Source organism: Megalops cyprinoides, chromosome 1, assembly GCF_013368585.1.
Source record: "Megalops cyprinoides isolate fMegCyp1 chromosome 1, fMegCyp1.pri, whole genome shotgun sequence".
NCBI classification, from domain to species: domain Eukaryota; kingdom Metazoa; phylum Chordata; class Actinopteri; order Elopiformes; family Megalopidae; genus Megalops; species Megalops cyprinoides.
The window spans coordinates 70,445,473-70,452,619 of record NC_050583.1 but is presented as its reverse complement, the minus strand read 5'-3'; positions in this window follow the sequence as shown (position 1 = coordinate 70,452,619).

Sequence of the window (7,147 nt, the reverse complement as noted above, 5' to 3'; positions counted from 1 at the left end):
TTGTGTTATTTGTATACAACTGAATTAAGGGCTGCACACTTACCTCAAAGGGTGTAATTTTATCATCTTCAGAACATTAACCACACCCATTTTTGGCATAATATATAATATAATAATACATAATTTTCGCTGGAGTCTGTTTTTAATGGTCTCATTGAAAAATTGGTTTGGCACCCAATATGTTTTCTAGTTTAAAGCTGAAATAAAATCAAGTATTTTGCCATCTTTTCAGGTACATTTGGCAGTGACACTGCTGTGTACTGAAATACTATGGGTCAGGGAAAGTCAAGAAAGAAATCCATTTTCCCATGCATTTATTTGAAATTGTTTTGTATTTCAACAATTTTCCCTTGAAGAAGACTTCACCAAGCATAAAGGCTTAGCTTCAGCTGTTGCAAAGTGAAGGTGACTCAAAAGACCTTTCACGTTTTGCAGCAGCTTCAGGGGGTATTATGTCTAGCCAACACGTTTTAGCTTTTAAGCAAAGATAGATAATTTGATGGATCCCTAATGCCAGCTGTGCCAAGTGGAAATGTTTTGGTTTTATTTTATATTAATTTTTAAAAAATTTTAGTAGACTTTATTCTGTTTCCCTTAGCTACATATTTCAAAGCCTGCATTACTTTTGGTATGTGAATACAAAAATGGCTGTCATTTTCATTAATCAGATCAAGGTTTTCAGATGGGTGACAAAGTAATGTGGATTTCCTCAAAATTATTTTAAAAGTGGTAAGCTCTAAATGATTTTCAGCTGGATAAAACCATTGCAAACATTAATATTTTAAGGTGTAGCAGCACTGTAACAAAATTGCTACTCCTGAAGATGTAATGACTGCAAGTTTGAAGATATCAAATATAAGCAAACCAAATAAACCATATAATAGTTACATAATAGTTTAAAGGGGGAAAATAGTGCCTATAGCATTATAGCTCAGCTGGAAATTTGGGAAGAGATGCACTCTGAGAGCTTTGGAAGGCTGTGGAAACCAGGAGTTTGGGGGAAGATTAAACTTAAATCAAAGGGGAAATGATAGTTGAAAAGGCTGTTGTGAGACAATGTGTGTGTCAGTAGCTCATAGAGAAAATCATGCTGTCTCTGCCACCTGGAGCCAAACCTAACATTAAACACTGCAGTGATGAGTTTTGTGGGCAGGGCAGCATTCCCAGGATGCAAACTTAATCTTTCTTGCCATTTGGATTCAATAAAACACTACAGGGATTAGAACATTGATTAGAACATAGAATTTTCAGCAGGATCATCTCTGGAAGATGGTTTGCCAAACACTCCATCTCACCTGAAGTCATCGATACATGTGTTGAATCTTTTCCACATCACTCCTTTTAATACAGAATTTTCATTTGCCTCCCACCTTTTTCCTTGTCTTTGAACAACTTTATTTACAACCATTTCAGTAGAAGCAGGTTAGATGCTGTGTGAAAACACTTCTACCAAAGAAATATTCTCATAAAAACACAATAAACACTGTGACACAGAAAAACAAGACTCGTTTCCACATGGTTTACAAATGTCAAATGCACTGTCTAAACAGATTAAACACATTTTGAGAATTTGTAAGTTTCCCTTGTAATTTATGTAAATGTACTGTAATTAACTGCAATTTCATATTCTGTTTTGGTGTTTCAGGCATTTTATCCACAAGGAAATATACCTGACTTTTTAAAAAAGCTGGATAAACATTAGTTAGACTGTGTGTGGTCCTGACTCAGTAGCTTGATCCTTGTTATGTGTATGGAGAACTGAGCACGTACAAAAGCACACACAGAATCACTCTTCCTCCCTGTCTCTCACTACAGGCATGATCCAAGTTCTCTCTCTTCTCTTGTCTTGTTCTCATTTCCCTTTTGATTCCAGTGAACCTTCGTATGCAGTTTTACTTCTCAATAGGGGGTGTATCCACACTTCCACACTAAAATAAAACTTAAAGATTTAAGTCACCCCCAACTGTATTTTCCATCCCCCATGAAAATAGAAGCTTATCCTGGGTGGAGTTAAATGAAAGATGCCAGCATTGGTGGATGGAAATACTTAGGTAATGAAAGTTTGTATCATAATCTTAAAGAATATCTCTTTCTGTACTTGATGTTAAGAACACAGCCATATGAATAGGTGATGTATAAAGAACAAGTACTGCATGTTGCCTTTAATAATGGCAAAGTAAACAATTGATGTAATGAGGAGCTTGTGGGAAAACCTTTTATGAAACCTTTTTCAAATTCAGAATTTAAAATGGATACTGGAGAAATGAAAATGTCGAGTACCTCACTCTCCTGTTTCTCTGTTGTCTCTCTTCGTCAGGGAATTTGAAATTGCATCCCCAGCATGTTGTGACAAGCACAGACTTAAAGGAGACAGGAAGAAAAAGCAAACTATTTAGGAAACACAGCTGGGCTGCACACCAATAGCTCTGACATTTCCTAACCAATGCCAAGAACAACAGTGGCACCAAAAATAGTGTCATTCCTCAATTTCCCTGTCAGCAAAACCAGAATAGAACTGTGCATCTGACCCCTGGAGTTTCTAAGTTGTGGAAGTGATCTTATACAATATAATAAATGTAACTGTGTGCATAAATGTTCTATGGACAATTGTAACCAAAGTAAATACTTCAAAGCCTAAATTCTATGATGCTAAGAGTCAATATTAAAACCTAGGCCAGGTGCTAGACCTTTATGTTGTCTGATATGTTTACTATTCTGTAATTTTATTTCACTTACAGTAAAGAGTAAAAACGACAGTAAAAATTAAATCAGCTAGGCAAATTTTGGGTCTCTTCTCAGTGTAAAACTATTGTAAATGCTTACTCTGTTGCAGTGGACATCAAAGTCAGAACCACAATGGAAGTCTGTTGTGCCTGTACGCTGCCACCGAGCAGCTGTTAAAAAAGTGATTTGAAGTTGTGCACACTTCACTAACTAAATAGACCGGTTTGTATGAGTATCTAATTGTAATAGTGTAGTGAGCTTAAAGTTTCATTTATGGGGTGCTTATGTGCATAGAAGACAGCACTCAATCATTTTCTATACAAGTCATTTACCTTGATAGTTATGAATTTTTAACCCCACCAATCAGAATAAAGATATTAACCATATGTAGTGATGCAAATCTCATGTTGGAAATTGATTATCAAAAGAAGTAGGCTGTGAGTGCTAACCAGCTTGAATCAAATACCATCCTGAAAAAGTCTGATGAGACAGTATAAAAACTGAGCAATGTGTAACAAGCCTTTCACAAAGTGAAAGACATTACCTTATTGTCATTTAGAAGATGCTCTTTAAGATGCTCAGAAAAGCAACTTTTAAATGCTATCTATTTATACAGCTAGGTATTCGGGCAATTGTGAGATAAGTACCTTGCCCAAGGGTACAACAGCAGTGCACCAGCAGAGAAACCTTTCAGTTATGAGCTCTGCTCCTTACCACTATGCTACACTGCTGCCCAAAGACTCTGGCTGAAAGTTAACAAATATGAAAAGACTGACTCTTTATCTTGGTAAGAGCTACAGTACAATCAACACTCACTGACGTAACTGCATGTATTAGGGAAAGAGATGGAAATCAGATGAAGGTGGAGTTAATTTCATATGTAAGATATGTTTGAAAACACAACCCCAAAAAAATAGACTTAAATAGGCTTAAATAGATGTCAGCACAATGAAGCAAGCTGGCTTTAGAACCTGTTTGAATGTACAAAATAAGTCTCCATACAAAATTAGGAGAGGTGGCAATGCAGTTAAAGAGGCCTTTTCCCTCATGTCTTGGGCTTCGGTGAAAAACAAAAAGGCATACTCTGATGGAGAAATTTCTAAGACAAATCAGAGACGACACCATTGCTTGCCGTGCTGATATATGGGGCTGTGTAACATGCAGAAAGCTACTGAGGATGGAGGGTAGACACTTACAAATTGTGATCAGCTGAACAATTAATTCATTGAAATGTTTACCTCCCACCAGGCGGTGCTATACTGCTCATAGGAAATGTAGTCAATACCACACATAGTTATATTATGCAATGATTATGTTATTCAAAGGATGCTGCATTGGACTTAAAGTTCACAGAACTGACATAACTGTTTGCGTATAACTATTGGAATACAAATAAATAAATACATGTACTTTAATTAAACAGAATGTCATGAATGTGTAACTACTGCTTATATTAACCACAAATGAAATTGCAAAACAGATAATGCTGTGGTTTGTAATGCTCGACAGAATTATTGATGTGTGATGTTGCAGGGGTGCCATGAACCTGAATATGCTACGTGTGTTGGAAATCTCTCTGATAATGCCACACAATTTGAGCAAAACTTGTGTAAATTTGTATAGATGGTTGCCTTGCTCTGTTGGGGATGAGGGGGATTTTTGATTTTTATGTAAGGGATCAGGAACGAACAGATGGACACAGGTTTGCATTTCCTCATTCACCAGTGTGTGGCAGTCTGCGATGTTAAGATTTCAGTGGTTGTATTGTGTATTCCCAGCCTAAGGTATTGCAAAGTTTACTGTGTCCTGATTGTTATATGTTGCTATGTAGATGGGTTTCAAGATTTAGTCAATAATACATCTTTGTGGGCGCCAGTTTCTGACTTTACGCCTGTGGATAAATAATGTTGACAATGACCAGCAGAGACAGACTTACTATATCAGTTAGCTAGCCAGCAGAAATGTTACAGGTGGGCATCTATTCATTGTTGTAGGTCACAGAATATTTTTTCATATGAACCATGTATGTTTAAGTAAGTGCCACAGATCTCAATCAATGCAATCGCTGTTACACTTATGTGTTACTGCTTTCCCTTCCCTTCCAGCAAGATGTTATGCCTCATTTCTCAGGAATTCTTCCATGACCTTCATTAGCCAAATTAACAGCATATGCAATGTCGGCAATTTATCAGTTTTTATGTCCAAATTAGTAGAATCATTTCTCTGAGCTCACAGAGTTTACTCTCATTGGCACAGTTGAACATGTGATGACACAATGAAGTTAAGAGCATGATTCAACACTGTTACATTAACATCCTCTGAATTCATGCATGTAGCGAAGGGCGAGAGCAGTCACCCCACCCAGCCTCAAACCCGCGTCTATGGGGTGCCAACCCTGCAACATTGACCACGACACCAAAGAGCCCGTCTCGTTGGTATGGCAGTCAGAGCGCATACTCAATCGTAGTGACAGCACTCCGTCACAATGCACAAGCACTAAAGCAAGACAAACAATCCTTTCATACACTTATGCACAACCAACAGTAATTTTTGACAGTTACTGTATATCCTGCTGCTGTAGACTTCCAAGTCTTTGTTGACTAATGATACTACCTCAGACTTGAACTTGCAAGTTCTTGGGTTGTAAGGTTTAGCATTGACTTTGAAGCCTTAACCAACTGAACCATTTAGCATCCCCACCACCATGTTTCTGGCACACACATACTACTCTTGACCTGAAGATGGCATGACATTGAGTGTGCATTATGTCCCATAATGTTCCCACTGAACACTAGTGTTTGGATGCTGTGTTCTTCTGGCATGCATTACTCTTGACAGCACTGTTTGATTTTGCTCCAATTTGGAAAACTATTATAGCCAATAGCCAACATATATTGATGTGCCTGGAATCAGTTTATTCTGATCTTTTACTCACATTACCTTCAAAACTTCTATATTAATTCACAGTAGGATATATTTCATATGAAAATCACTGATGTGGTCTCATGGTGTGGTGGCCATGTTGCGTATGGGGTATATATGGAGATGTACTTGATTTTGTCATTAAAAAATAAGTTGTCTGAGTTTCCTGCACTGTCACTTGCATAACTTTGAAAATATGTTTGATGTGACACACATCATGATGTGACACAAATATTCACATTAGTTAAAGCCCACGCTTTAATAGATTCTCTGCATAAACAAATTCATAATATACTGTATCCAGCACATGTTTCTTCTTAGAGGCCCCTGAGAATGCAAGCAACTTCTGGTTTCTTTCCAACTTTATACCTCACTTTCACAGATTGCAATCTTCTCCTTCTATAAAGTCTTTTTTGTTTTTCCTTTGGCAAGGTTACATTCATTATATTAAATAAACATCTTACTGCACATACATGCATGTGTTTCTGGCAAATACAAAATCCCCATAACATGCCAGCTCTGATTTCCTGCAAATAATTGGTAAAATTGTTGTGTTTAATTTTACAATGTATAAATGAAGCAAATTGAACAATGAAAGTACATAATAAATGCAGACACATTAGCAGGGACAGGCAGCTGTCATGAGTCAAGGAATTTAGAGCTTGGTGACCTGAGGAACATGATTAAAGGCAAGCATTTAAATAAATTGCTGTATGCATTTTAGTACCTTTCTTTACTTCTCTTTCTTTCTCTCTCACATAAACTCACATAGATTAATAACAGCAGAGTGCATTTAGGACACCCACACTGACAGCAGAATTCCATAGTGTGGGCTAACGGTTATTTGTGTAGTAGTAACACATCATCAACAACTCAAGTCATCTCTACATACTGGGATCTAGCCGTGAGAAACATTGCACAGTGACTGATTTTCTCATTGTCACAGCCTCCCTGCACAGTCAATAGTCCAAATCTCTAACAGCAATTAAGGACGAGGGAAAATTGTTTGCTTTTGTTTATGTATAGTATGAGGCACAGGAAAGGGAGTGGGATCTTTGTCCATGGTGATTAGAAATTTCCCAGGTAAGATAAGGCATGTGGGAAATAGAATAGTGTGCTTCTTGGTAGCCTTCAAGATCACAAATCATATTAAGGCTACTTTTCTTCAGGCTATTATAAAGCAAACTAGATTGATGAAAAATGTATAAATCATGTAGAATATATTAATGTTTTGGGTAAATTCCTTCTAGGAACAGTGTTAGTGAAGAAAACACTTTTGTTAAATGATTGCCCAACTACATGAACTAGTAGTAATTAGCATCAGAAGTCAGAAATGGTTTTTTAAACATTTGTACACAGCTACTAAAAATATTAATAAAATAATTGTAAATCAGCATACCAATCGATTTTTACGTTGCAACATTGTATATATAAACAAAAATATTTCAAATCCTACATTCGGGTCCTGTATAATTAATATACACTATATGGAAAAAAGTAT